We start from the raw sequence: 14,408 nt of genomic DNA on the forward strand, positions 1-14,408 counted from the left end.
AGCTCAACAAGACCCCTCAGTGTGGGTGGTCTTTCTGAAAAGACAAGTGTGAGCACCTGAGGAGAACCTGGAGCTCAGGTATTCTCTGTTTCAAACTCAGAAAGGCGTGAGTGAATTCCTGCTAGAGCTGGTAGAACCAGCTTTCTCTGCGTCAGTTGAGATAATCACGTGGTTTTTGTTTTTGGTTCTGTTTATGTGGTGAATTACGTTTATAGACTTGTGTATGTTGAACCAGCCTTGCATCCCCGGGATGAATCCTACTTGATCATGGTGGATAAGCTTTTTGATGTGCTGTTGCAATCGGCTTGCCAGTATTTTATTGAAGATTTTTGCATCTATGTTCATCATGGATATTGGCCTGAAGTTTTCTTTTCTTATTCAGTCTCTGCCAGGTTTTGGTATCAGGATGATGTTGGTCTCATAAAATGATTTGGGAAGGATTCCCTCTTTTTGGGTTATTTGGAATAGTTTCAGAAGGAATGGTAACAGTTCCTCTTTGTGTGTCTGGTAGAATTTGGCTGTGAACTTATCTGGACCTGGGCTTTTTGTCTGTGGTAGGCTCTTAATTGCTGCCTCAACTTCAGATCTTGTTATTGGTCTATTCATAGTTTCAGCTTCCTCCTGGTTTAGGCTTGGGAGGACACAGGAGTCCAGGAATTTATCCATTTCTTCCAGGTTTACTAGTTTATGTGCATAGAGTTGTTTGTAATATTCTCTGATGATGGTTTGAATTTCTGTGGAATCTGTGGTGATTTCCCCTTTATCATTTTTTATTGCATCTATTTGGTTATTCTCTCTTTTCTTTTTTGTCAATCTGGCTAGTGGTCTGTCTATTTTGTTGATCTTTTCAAAAAGCCAGCTCTTGGATTTATTGATTTTTTGAAGGCTTTTTCGTGTCTCTATCTCCTTCAGTTCTGCTCTGATTTTAGTTATTTCTTGTCTTCTGCTAGGTTTTGAGTTTTTTTGATCTTGCTCCTCCAGCTCTTTCAATTTTGACATTAGGGTGTCAATTTTAGATCTCTCCACTCTTCTCATGTGGGCACTTATAGCTATATATTTTCCTCTAGGGACTGCTTTAAATGTGTCCCAGAGATTCTGGTATGTTGTGTCTTCATTCTCGTTGATTTGGAAGAACTTCTTTATTTTTGCCTTCCTTTCATTGTTTATCCAGTCGACATTCAAGAGCCAGTTGTTCAGTTTCCATGAAGCTGTGCAGTTCTGAGTTCGTTTCTGAATTCTGAGTTCTAACTTGATTGCACTATGGTCTGAGAGACTGTTTGTTATGATTTCAGTTGTTTTGCATTTGCTGAGGAGTGATTTACTTCCAATTATGTGGTCAATTTTAGAGTAGGTGTGATGTGGTGCTGAGAAGAATGTATATTCTGTGGATTTGAGGTGGAGAGTTCTGTAAATGTCTATCAGGTTTGCTTGTTCCAGGTCTGAGTTCAAGTCCTGGATATCCTTGTTAATTTTCTGTCTGGTTGATCTGTCTAATATTGACAGTGGAGTGTTAAAGTCTCCCACTATTATTGTGTGGGAGTCTAAGTCCTTTTGTAAGTCATTAAGAACTTGCCTTATGTATCTGGGTGCTCCTATATTGGGTCCATATATATTTAGGATTGTTAGCTCTTCTTGTTGTATCAATCCTTTTACCATTATGTAATGTCCTTCTTTGTCTCTTTTGATCTTTGTTGCTTTAAAGTCTATTTTATCAGAGACGAGAATTGCAATTCCTGCTTTTTTTTTGCTCTCCATTAGCTTGGTAAATCTTCCTCCATCCCTTTATTTTGAGCCTTTGTGTATCCTTGCATGTGAGTTGGGTTTCCTGGATACAGCACACCGATGGGTTTTGGCTTTTTATCCAATTTGCCAGTTTGTGTCTCTTGATTGGTGCATTTAGCCCATTTACATTTAGGGTTAATATTGTTATGTGTGACTCTGATACTGCTATTTTGATGCTAGCTGACTGTTTTGCCCGTTAGTTGATGCAGATTCTTCATTTTGTTGATGCTCTTTAGCATTTGGTATGTTTTTGGAATGGCTAAAACTGGTTGTTCCTTTCTATATGTAGTGCCTCTTTCAGGAGCTCTTGTAAAGTAGGCCTGGTGGTGATAAAATCTCTGAGTACTTGCTTGTTCACAAAACTGGAAGCATTCCCTTTGAAATCTGGCACTAGACAAGGATGCCCTCTGTCACCACTCCTATTCAATATAGTACTGGAAGTTCTATCCAGAGCAATCAGGCAAGAAAAAAAAATAAAGGGTATTCAAATAGGAAAGGAGGAAGCCAAATTGTCTCTATTTGCAGACGACATGATAGTATATCTAGAAGACCCCATCGTCTCAGCCCAAAAACTCCTGAAACTGATAAGCAACTTCAGCAAAGTCCCAGGATATAAAATCAATGTGCAAAAATCACAAGCATTCCTCTACACCAATAACAGACTTAAAGAGAGCCAAATCAAGAACGAACTGCCATTCACAATTGCTACAAAGAGAAGAAAATACCTAGGAATACAACTAACAAGGAATGTAAGGGACCTCTTCAAGTAGAACTACAAACCACTGCTCAATGAAATAAGAGAGGACAAAAACAGATGGAGAAACATTCCATTTTCATGGTTAGGAAGAATCAGTATTGTGAAAATGACCATACTGCCCAAAGTAATTTACAGACTCAACACTATCCCCATCAAGCTATCATTGACTTTCTTCACAGAACTGGAGAAAACTATCTTGAACTTCATATGGAACCAAAAGAGAGCCCGCATAGCCAAGTCAACTCTAAGCAAAAAGAACACAGCAGGAGGTTTCACACTACTGGACTTCAAACTATACTACAAGGCTACAGTAATTAAAACAGCATGGTACTGGTACCAAAATAGAAATATAGACCAATGGAACTGAACAGAGGCCTCGGAGGCAACACAACATATCTACAACCATACAATCTTTGATAAACCTGACAAAAACAAGCAATGCAGAAAGGATTCCCTGTTTAATAAATGGTGTTGGGAAAACTGGCTTGCCATGTGCAGAAAGCAGAAACTGGACCCCTTCCTGACACCTTACACTAAAATTAACTCCAGATGGATTAAAGACTTAAACATAAGACCTAACACCATAAAAACCCTAGAAGAAAATCTAGGCAAAACCATCCAGGACATAGGAGTAGGCAAGGACTTCATGACCAAAACACCAAAAGCATTGGCAGCAAAAGCCAAAATAGACAAATGGGACCTAATCAAACTCCACAGCTTCTGCACGGCAAAAGAAACAGTCACTAGAGTGAATCAGCAACCAACAGAATGGGAAAAAATTTTTTGCAGTTTACCCATCTGACAAAGGGCTGATATCCAGAATTTACAAAGAACTCAAACAGATTTACAAGAACAAAACAAACAAGCCCATTCATAAGTGGGCAAAGGATATGAACAGACACTTTATAAAAGAAGACATACATGAGGCCAACAAACATATGAAAAAATGCTCATCATCACTGGTCATCAGAGAAATGCAAATCAAAACTACATTGAGATACCATCTCACACCAGTTAGAATGGCAATCATTAAAAAAATCTGGAGACAACAGATGCTGGAGAGGATGTGGAGAAATAGGAACACTTTTACACTGCTGGTGGGAGTGTAAATTAGTTCAACCATTGTGGAAGATAGTGTGGTGATTCCTCAAAGACCTAGAAATAGAAATTCCATTTGACCCAGCATTCCCATTACTGGGTATATATCCAAAGGACTATAAATCATTCTACTATAAGGACACATGCACACGAATGTTCATTGCAGCACTGTTTACAATAGCAAAGACCTGGAACCAACCCAAATGCCCATCGATAATAGACTGGACTGGGAAAATGTGGCACATATACACCATGGAATATTATGCAGCCATCAAAAACGATGAGTTTGTGTCCTTTGTAGGGACATGGATGAATCTGGAGAACATCATTCTTAGCAAACTGACACAAGAACAGAAAATGAAATACCACATATTCTCACTCATAGGTGGGTGATGAACAATGAGAACACATGGACACAGGGAGGGGAGCAATACACACTGGGGTCTATTGGGGGGAATAGGGGAGGGACATTGCGGGCGGAGCTGGGGAGGGATAGCATGGGGAGAAATGCCAGATGTGGGTGAAGGGGAGGAATACAGCAAATCACACTGCCACGTGTGTACCTATGCAACTATCTTGCATGTTCTGCATGTGTACCCCGAAACCTAAAATGCAATAAAATAAAATAAAAAAGAACCAGCTTTCTATTATGAATATTGAGAAGTTTGGCCAATTTTATTGGGCTTCTGGACTGATATTTGCATATCTACAACTTAATATCACCTTTCTACTTAACACTCACCAATAACTTCCACCTATGAGCCTGTAAAATCAAAAGCAAGTTAGTTATTTCCATGATACAGTGGGGCACATGGTATTAACATCTCGTTGTATGTGGAACTACATGGGCCAGCCCATGTAGTTCAAGATGAGATCTTGGATTTTATTCCGCATAAGATGAAGATCTTGAACTACAAGATCTTGAACTACTAAGGATCTTGAATTACATGGGCTGGCCTCTGCCTTTCTCTCCAACCTCATCTCCAGTGACACTGGCTTCCTTTCCCTTTTTCAAATAGACTAAGCTGTTTCTGACTTCAAGCTCTTTGTTGAACTTGCTAGTCTCTGTTACTAGATGGCTCTTTCTCTAGATCATTGGCTTCTTTTCATTTGGGTCTCAAGTTAAATCTGACTTTCTTAGAGAGGTCTCCTCTGGTGACTCCACTTCTACCATCACTGCAACCCCTCACTCTGTATTATTTTCTTCATACCCTTTATTTGAACTAATATTACTTAGTATTTCCCTCTCATTAAAATGTAAGCCTTGTGAAAGTAGTACCTTCTCTGTTGTACTTTATTGCTGTATTTTTGGAATCAAGGACAGTCCCTGGCATGAAGTGAGTGCTCAAAAGTATTCATTAGATGAATGAATTCCAATTTGCCCACATTCAGTGACTTTCCTTGTCATCTGTTTTACTCATGATTGGAATATAATTTTATTATTTTGCAGGGATGGAAATAATAGGGTTAGAAGTAAGGAAGTAGTAAAACATGGTACTGGTGAAATTAGCTACATGATTTGAGCAGTGAATTCCAAGTACAGCCTTAAAACAAAAAAAGAAGCAAATATGTACTACTTGAAAGTCAGACTACACTGTAATCTCATGGTAGATATAGTGTCTAAATCATACATACTGAAAGCTTTACCTCTGTAATTCTGATAAGAATGGGAAGGCTGGTGACATGTTTGCAGACCATTAAATAAATATAGTGAACTTCTAGTTTGCTTTGAGCCTATCTGCATGGCTGATAAATGCTTTTCCAATAGAAGGAAGGGAAAACATGCATTCAAGGTGATAAGCAACCAGCCATAAGCACAGCTAGAGTCAGTTTTTAAAAAGGCATTTTCTCCCCCACCACCCTGAAACTCTGATCATTCATGTAATTGTTTATGAATGGTTCATTGGGAACTAAGGTCAGCAGAATTACTCTTTTAAACATCAAACAGAAATAAAATAATATTTCTTTTTTTTTTCTTGAGTTGGAGTCTCATTCTGTTACCCAGGCTGGAGTGCAGTGGCACAATCTCAGCTCACTGAAACCGCCACCTCCAAGGTTCAAGTGATTCTCCTGCCTCAGCCACCCAGGTAGCTGGGACTACAGATGCTTGCCACCACACCTGGCTAATTTTTGTATTTTTAGTAGAGACAAAGTTTTGCCATGTTGGCCCATGCTGGTCTCAAACTCCTGATCTCAGGTTATCCACCCTCCTCAGCCTCCCAAAGAGCTGGGATTACAGGCATGAGCCACCATACCTAGCCAGAAATAAAAAAATATTTCTTATCTGTACCCTAAGACATGTTAGACAGGAGATGTCCCATGGAGCTGATGAAATTTTAACTAATGCAGTAAATAATCCATTGAGATTTAACCCTCATCAATCATCATCCTTATTGGTTCCATGTGTCAGAAAAATGTGAAATTCTGTTAAATGCCACATCTTGATGGAAAAATATGAAATTCTTGTAAATAAAGCTTGAAATTCTCAGGTTCCCAAAAGATGACTCATCTGACCTTCTACTCATCTTTTTAAGACATGAACAAGAGAAAGCAAAATGGGTTTCTGTGGCCAAAACATTTCATCAAAACTAGTCCATGGGAACAGATCAGACACAGGGAGGTGGGGCTCATGACAATTCTTTTGGTTTATTTCACATCTCTTGAGCTGAGCTCTAAATACAATCTCCTCAAGAAGAATGTGCATTGCATTTCTGTGGGACATAAATTGCCTTCTCTCCTCTCTACTTCCAGCACTGATTATAATCTTCAGCAGCAAGCAGTTTTACATTCTTGTGGAATTAATAAATAGATGAGAGTAAAGGTATGCAGGGGGAGACAGGGACATAGCCTGTAATTTACATGAGTAAAATCAGTAACTATGAGTCTGGGCTGTGACATGGTCCTGGCTCACTATTTTTATTTTTATTTTTTACAAGTTTTAGAATCTTGGAGTTTTATTTGCTTTATCAATTAGTATGGCTTAGATGTGCTGCTGTGATGTGGATTAAACAACAACAATTTATTTCTTATGTTTTATTTCTATTATGGGTCAGCCATGTGCTCTGCTCATCCTTGTCACTCACGCATGGGTTGATGGAACATCCACCATCTCAAACGTTGTCAATTACCATGCTTGAGAAGAAAGGAAACTCTAAAGGATGTTACCCCAAGTGATTAAATAAGCTTATGTAGAAATGGAATGTAACACTTCAACCCAAAACTCATTGAACAGAACTCAGTGTGCCTGCCCCCACCAAACCATCCACAAGGGAAGGCAGAAGGTATATTGTGAACAGAACTAATGATATTCAGTTAGTATTTGCCTGCTTGATTTTTGGCACAGACCAATTTATTAGAGTAGAGAAGGTAAGCTGATTATCAGAGGATGTCTTATTTTCCTCATTAGTTACTTATTGATTTATTGAATCATGATTTCATTCTTTAATATACTTTATATCAACAACTGATTTTCACACCTATATCAAGTGGCTGTTGATGTACTAATCAATTACTAAATTTTTACCAGTTAAATAATATTACAAACTAAATTCAATTCTTGAATGTAGCCAACATTTATTGGGAACCTACTATGTGCTTGATCACTATGCTAGATCCTACATTGTATGGCTTTGCTGAATTATTGTTAAGCCCTCACTCACTCAGCTAACCTCAGAAATGAATACATCTCAATGCATGCAGAGAAGGTTCTTTTTGAGGGTTACCCACTTTGTAGGGTATTGGTGGCATTCGAGATTGTATTTTCAAAGTGCTTAGCACTGGCAATAGTGATGTTCACAATGATGATGTAAGTTGACTAGGATTTGATAGTTCATTTCCTAAAATAATTTTTATTCAACTAATAATTCAGTTAAACAATGTTCACTTGATGATTAGTCATGGAGTGAAGACTGCCTTGTGAAGCTCACCATTCATTCTCTAATGGTGGCCTCCTGACTTGGGACACTTACATAGGATTTATTTCTGATGACGACAAAAGCACAGATACCAACCATGCATGCAATGGTTTCTGGGAGTAGACTTGACAATTCAGCACTGTCCCTATGAAATAACTAAAGAAGACCCATGTATAGAGTTAGATGTGGACAGTGGTACTTACATTTAAGCTTAATTAGGTGTAAATCCTTAACTCCTATATTCTATTCTCTGGTCCTTTGAAGCCAGCCTTTTTGCTCTGTTCTCCAGCCACAGAAGAGACTCTCTTCTGCTGACCACCATTCCCTACATGTTTTAACTTCAGTAAATAGCAGATGTGTATGGTGGTAAGTTGGTTTTGTGCCATTGCTGTGTGAAAAGACAGATATTCTGAACGAGGATTGTGGGTTATCTTTGTGTTAACACATTCTCCCTTACCTATTTCCAAAAGCAACTGCATTTCAGTTGAATGTGAAAATTCACTCTTGATAATTTTCTCAGATTAATGCTGTCATCATAATGTTAATGGGGTAAGGCTTCTTTCTGCAAAGATCTTGGAATTTAATCCTTCTGGTCAGTGTTTTATAGCTTTGTCTGAGAAAGAATGTAATGTGAGTATGTTTTTGGCACATGGCTTCAAAAAGCCAAGTCTGCCTTGCTTGACTTTTGTGTGAGCAATCCCACCTGTCTGATCTCACCCCTGCTCCCAGGTCACAGATAGAGGCGACCTTGTGCCCTAGCAGCAAATTACATCCTCTTTAGCCCCACAGGGACATTGCAACAAGAAGGTTCTTGTGGAGGCCCACCAGCTTTGTACGGGATTGGTGGTGTCTGAGATTGTGTTTTCTAAGTGCTTAGCCCTGACACAGCACTATAACTTGCAACATCCTTAGGAAATACCTTGACAAAAGGTATGTACAAAAGCATGAGAGGATGAATGTGAGGAAGGAGCATGTCATGTTGGGTTAGAAAATATGGGACTAGAAACGTGGGAGAAGGAGTGTGTGTTGGGGAGGTAGATGGGTAAGAAAGAGAACAGGTGAATAAGATGCCAATTTACAGAATGATTCCATAATATTAATGCACAGATAGTGCACAACAGCTACATTGAGAAAGGCAAACTGACTGTCTACAAAGGCCAGAAGACATTTTATGTGTTTTACTGAAAGCGTTGTCCTTGTGAAAAGGTTTTGAGCAAATATTTTAAGAAGTCCTTAGGGAACAAGCAATCTTCCTCTATGTTGCCCTTTCTAAGAATGAGACATTAATAAGGAAGTTTCATTCTTTTATTTGTTCTATTCAGATATTTATAGGGGAAAATCAGCTGCTACTTCTTTATAAGACCTACCTTTGAAACTTATTATTTTTCCAAGGTGCCTTGTTCTTCTAACAATATTTTTTTCTATGTTTGTTTGTTTATTTATTTATTTTATTGACACAGGGCCTCACTCTGTCACCCAGGCTAGAGTGCAGTGATGTGATCTCAGCTTACAATAGCCTCCACCTCCTGGGCTCAAGTGATCCTCCCACCTCAGCTTCCTGAGTAGCTGGGACCATAGGCATGTGCCACTATGCCTGGTTAATTTTTTTGTGTTTTTGGTGGAGATGGTTTTGTCATGTTGCCCAGGCTGGTCTCGAATTCCTGAGCTCTAGTGATCTACCCTTTTTGGCCTCCCAAAGTGCTGGGATTATAGGCCTGAACCACTGTGTCCTGCCCATAACAATATTCTGTTTAGGCTGTGGAAGACCGCATATATTCTTATTTAAACATTAAAATGGAAACCACCTGAAGACAGAGGTTATATCTTCACCCTCGTTGCCCGCACATAATATGTGCCCAATTGATGTCTTTTGATTAATTAAATGAGTGAATTAATGAATGAAAACAGACCTAAGATTCCTAATAGAAAAAGCATAAAAACCTATTTCTGTTTGTCCTTCTGCAGGACAAACAATACCAACACACGTATCTTGTGTGCTAGTGATTTTATTTCATTTATTTCTGTTATTTAAATTCAGGGGAAAACATAGTTCATTTTTCTTGTAATATCTCGACGCTGAACTTGAATGAAACCTTATTAAATAGCGTGCAAAATTAACTATTATATATTGCTGCCAAGGGGCTTTGGCATTTTGCTTGGGTAAATTATGTGGCTGGTCTGGAAGACTCAGGCCCTGGGATGACAGGCTTATGTCACCATGGGTGACATGGGTTGGGAAAGATGGATGGCTATCCTGTAAAATGCCTCATGAGTGCAAAGCCAAAGGCAGTGCTTGGTTCCACCCAGGGAATATCTATCAGAATGAGATATTTTCTTGGTTCAACATACCATACCATAACGTGTCTGATGTAGTCAGCCAAAACAAGATTATTTATCAATGCCTCTGCCAGCTACCCATGATGGTTAAGAGAACCGAAAGCCAAATGCAGTGATCAAAAAGACTGCTGAAGAAGTAAAAGGCAAAAGGATGAAGAAAAACCAGCCAGGAACCCATGTTTTGCTTTTCTGTCCCATTCCCTGGGAATCAGCAGTATAGGAGCGTCTACCTCTGTGTAATCCATTTTCTCTGTGGGCAGAAGGGCCACTCCCTTACTGTGCCTGAGTCCTCCTATTCTCAACCACCTCAGTCACTGGGAAGTGAACAAGGGGACACCACGGTATAGCAGAGTGGTCAAATCTGCAGCCTCTTTGACCAGACTGCCTGGGTTTCCCTTTCTCTACCACTTACTAGCTGGACAGGTACTAAACCCTCAGTGCCACAGGGTTTTATTAAATAGAGAAAGTGATAAAAATGTTATCTCGTAGGATTGTAGTGAAGATTAACTGAGATACTGCATACTTACTGCATTGTGTGGGTTTTATTAATAATAGCAGGGTCAAGACAACTACATATATGTGGTAAATAGAGATGTGAAATAGGTATAATTGGCTACCTAAGTTCAGCATTTGAGGATGCATCAGAAACGCTAGTTGAGTAAAAACATTGTTATTATTACTTCTGTTATTACCATCACTATTGATGTTATTACCAAGGAAATGTTAAAAAATCATTCTGTATACACTATGGATCCTATTTCACATGTGAGGAGAATAATATAACCCGAAGCTTTTCATTCTCAATGCTTCAGTTTTTCAAATATTTTTGTTCTCAACTCTATTGAGAGGTAGCAGAAGCCAAAAGACAGGAATCTAGTAAAAATTCCAAATAGAAAGGCACATAAAACTTTACTCTTTGAAATGCAATTGGTCTGGCATAAAAAATAAAAATCAGGCTCCAGTCCCAGGATGAGATAATATTTTAATGAGTTGAAATTGTAGGTAATAGAAAGTTGAATATAGATAAATGAATTGAAAAGAAGCCATGACATAGATTATTCATAATAGGTGCTAAAAGAGCAGGAATGAATTTCTTTCTTTTCTTTTTTTTTTTTTACAAAGGTAACTCAGAAATTAAGCTAGACAGTTTAAAAATGAATTCACTGCACAGCTTGGTTCTGCATTCATAGATACAATGAAGCTCAAAAAAATATTTAGTAGCAGAGGCTTATGAGAAGAGCTTGGTTCTGTGGTACAGCAATGTGAGAAAGTTAGATTTTTGGGGCCTCACCTAACCTGTGGGACAGCTCCCTGGCCTCTGATTTCAATTATTCCCTGCTTTTTTTTTTTTCTTTAAATTTTGGTATTACTGCAACACATCTGTCTTCTTGTACCCTCTCCTTGCCCTTTCTGTCTGCTGTCCACTGGGATTAAAATGCTTTTCTTTCCTCTACCTCTGTTTCTAGTTGTAGTATTTTTCTTTATCAAGCTCATTTTTCCCTAACCTATAGAAACATAACCAGCAAATTGACACTGGAGCTAGTAGCTGTGTTGATGGGCATGAGTGTCCAGTTCCATAGCTGCGTGCCAGATGAATAGCAGTAATAGAGCTACAGAGGCCCTGCCAACACCACCAGACATGCACCAACATGCCAGTTTCCTTGCTTCTGGTGCTTTGAAGCCAGGGGGCCCCTGCTGATATATGCTGTTAGTCAAACAAGTTTGATGAAAGCTAAACGAAAGAACTTTACTGTGCAGCATCAATATCAACATCATTCATTCACTCACTCATTTTCGTTCACTTGAATATTCAGTACTATTTTTCCCATAGTAAATGATGAGAAAATAACTTTTTAAAGTGGGGGAAAAGAGGGAAAACTAGTAAATTTCTCAAAATAAATGTTAGAAGAAGGTGGAAGCCATGTCAAATGGCTTCAAATCAGACATTTTTAATCATAGATAGATATTGGTATAGCCAGAGAAAAACACAGTATTCATAACAATTATCATTCAGATGTAAATATGCTGATAGTAATATTACTATTTGGATTTCTCAAAATTTATAAGTTATATAAAAATAAGAACTATGGCCCAAGGTCATCTATTTATATACGTGAGGAGTAAGGCAATGGAATTTGAAGAAAAGCATTGACAACTTGGTTAGGTAAAATGCTGCATTTTTATCTTGATAATAAAATGTTCAAGATAATTATTGGGGCTGTTCAATAAGCAGAGCCAGCAAGAACATAATAATCACTCTGTCTTGTCAGTGAGAACGCTGTTAATATTAATGGGAATGTAATACTGAAGATCCTAGGGATTGATAAAAGGGCAGCTCTAGATCTATGAGACTGACACGCAGCTCTGGAGGTTCCTGACCAGTTAATTATTGACTTCCCTGTAGTGTTTTCACTCTCTTGGGAGCATTCCCAGGACCCCACCTGAGGCATTTCTTAGTAAATGTGAGAGAGAACTTATTTTCAAAGTCTTCTGAATTGAGAACTAGACGATGTAGGGATAAATGCACAGTGAAGTGGAGTTGATCCTTGAACAACACAGTCTGGAATGTGTAGGTCCTCTTATACTTGATTTTCTTCTGCCTCTGCCACCCCTGGGACAGCAAGACCAACCCCCTTTCTCTCTCTCTTTCTCCTCAGCCTACTTAATGTGAAGATGATGAAGATGAAGACCTTTTGAATGATCTGGTTCCACTTAATATGTAGTAAATATATTTTTTCCTCATGATTTTCTTCATAACATTTTCTTTCCTCTAACTTCCTTTATTGTAAGAATACAGTTATGAAACATATAATATATAAAATATGTGCGAATTGACTATATTATTGGTCAAGAGTAGCCTGTTAGTAAAGTTTTTGGGGAGTCAAAAGTTATACTTGAGTTTTTTACTACATGTAGGTTGGTGTCCTGAACTCCTACCTTGTTCAAGGGTCAGTTGTAGTAGATTAAAAGGTTTTTCATGTCTGGGAAAATTCTCTATTCCTGGACTGGTTAAGGAGCTTAGGGGTCAACCTGAACTCCAAAGAGTGAAGGTATTAGTGGTTTGATATCTAGGTGTACATGGCCCTCTGCCAGGAGACTGTGGAGAATGTAGATTATCATCATGCAACTTGTCCAGTTGTGCAGCCAGATATTCTTGCTGACAATGTAGATATGTGCCTATGAACACTAGAGTGCTAGTCTAATGTGAACAAGACACATTTGCAAAGTGCAGGGAAAGTGTAATAGTCAGGAGGCCAAACCTAAGGAAGGTTACTTTGGGCATTCCTTAGGTTTGGTCTCCTGATTAATACACTTTGATCTTGTTATAGGATTTTCGAAGTGCAGTAGTGGTACATAATTTCTTGATCTTGTGTGTTTCAGTTATGGTAAAAATAAAAACAAATATAAACAGTAATGAACAAACAGCTTCCAGGAAACGTATTAGTTATTCCTCTTATGTTACATGGCATTTCCATAATTCTCATCTGTATTAAGTTTGCTGTGGGAATAGCAATCATAGTATATAGCTCTTACCATCAGCATTGCCTTCTCGGCATGATTTATTGCAAATTGGTTATATTGGAGAGCAGATTCTGCCAAATGGGTAGCCTAATTAGTGGTCAAATTGTTGTTTTCCCTAGTGATTTACTGTCAAGCATATTAATGTCAGTGTCCAACAGAATGAAATAAATGTCCTGAACTATTTTTTCAGTGACATTAAAATAAAAGAAAACTAACCCAGAGACCAATTACATTTAACAAAATTTATCTGAGCAAGGAAAAGGTCCTAGTACTGGGAAGCATCCCAGACTAAAGATGGTTCAGAATACCCCACCATCCAAGTGTGGTGATTTAATTTATAACCAGAAAACTGGAAATAACATATAGAGATTACCTTGTTGGTGCAATTCAATGTTTGCCTCATGTGGGCATAATTTGGCAGCTTTCAGCCTGGGATTGACTGAGGATTTGGCTGATATGATTGGCTGAGAATCAGTTGCTTGGTTACAAGGGTATACTCCTAGATTACTGCTTGCTATGTATGGAGGCTGCTGTGAGCCAGACTTCACTATCAAGTGAAGAATCTGCTGTGTGCCAAACTTAACTCAGTTTAACACATCTTAGCATTGGTCTGAAAACCAGTTCACAGTATTTGCTAGTGTCCCTTGCTGTTTTCTCTTACACACTTTGGTCCTTGTACGAACTTCTGTTTACTTTGCAGTATTTCTGTGTTTGCTACTTTGGAATAAAAGTGGTTGGTGTAACTTAAATGATGTTTCTTAAATAATCAAATGGGAGTGATGATTCAAATATACCTACTTTCCCCCATTGTTTTCTAAATTATTTACCTCTAAAGTAATTATAACTAAGTTTCAAGGTTTGGTTTGGAACATTTTTCATATTTCTGTCACTTAGTTCATAGATGTTCATATTTGTACTGTATTCTCTCACCAGTTATTAAGATTCTTGGGAGAGTATATATCTTTTTATAAAACTTTCTGGAATAGTTACCATGATCT

At 38.3% G+C, this 14,408-nt stretch overlaps 1 protein-coding gene across 5 annotated transcripts in view; it reads left to right on the forward strand.

Moving 5' to 3' along the window:
* The window catches only part of PDE4D (phosphodiesterase 4D), a 1,594,380-nt gene that overhangs the window by 152,234 nt on the left and 1,427,738 nt on the right, over positions 1-14,408 (forward strand). For 2 of the 5 annotated variants that reach the window (XM_078365477.1, XM_078365478.1), the window contains exon 2: positions 12,546-12,610. The exons of the other annotated variants lie outside the window; for them this stretch is intronic. The gene's annotated coding sequence lies outside the window, so the exon portion shown is untranslated. The remainder of the gene's footprint in view (positions 1-12,545; positions 12,611-14,408) is intronic. 5 annotated transcript variants of the gene reach the window in all.

The sequence above is a fragment of the Callithrix jacchus genome, chromosome 2, assembly GCF_049354715.1.
Source record: "Callithrix jacchus isolate 240 chromosome 2, calJac240_pri, whole genome shotgun sequence".
Taxonomy (NCBI): Eukaryota; Metazoa; Chordata; class Mammalia; order Primates; family Cebidae; genus Callithrix; species Callithrix jacchus.